Here is a 369-nt window from a genome sequence, read left to right on the forward strand (position 1 = left end):
CGCCTGACCGTCGCTCTCTACAGAGAGCGATCGGATACGGCAACCAGCACCAGCTCTTCTGACACTCGAGATCGGGGCCGCTGTGCTCAGTGCAGCCGTTCTCCACAGCGAGACGGTTCGACCAGGCCTGCAGCTCGATCGCCACCGCGGGTTGACGATCGCCTGCAGCCCTCCAAGCCTGCTGGTTCTGCCAGCGAGAGAGGAGGGAGCGTCAGGTCTGCCTCTCCCGTACCTTCAACCTCCTCGGGTTACACGGGAGGAGCGGAGGTATTGAGGAGTGATCGAGGGGTGCGCCCCTCATGATCCCACCACGACGCCCCTACGTGCCAGGCACGGTTCTTGGACCGGCCAGGAGTATGCGCAAGTGGA

The sequence above is a fragment of the Macrobrachium nipponense genome, chromosome 35 (assembly GCF_015104395.2).
Source record: "Macrobrachium nipponense isolate FS-2020 chromosome 35, ASM1510439v2, whole genome shotgun sequence".
Taxonomy (NCBI): domain Eukaryota; kingdom Metazoa; phylum Arthropoda; class Malacostraca; order Decapoda; family Palaemonidae; genus Macrobrachium; species Macrobrachium nipponense.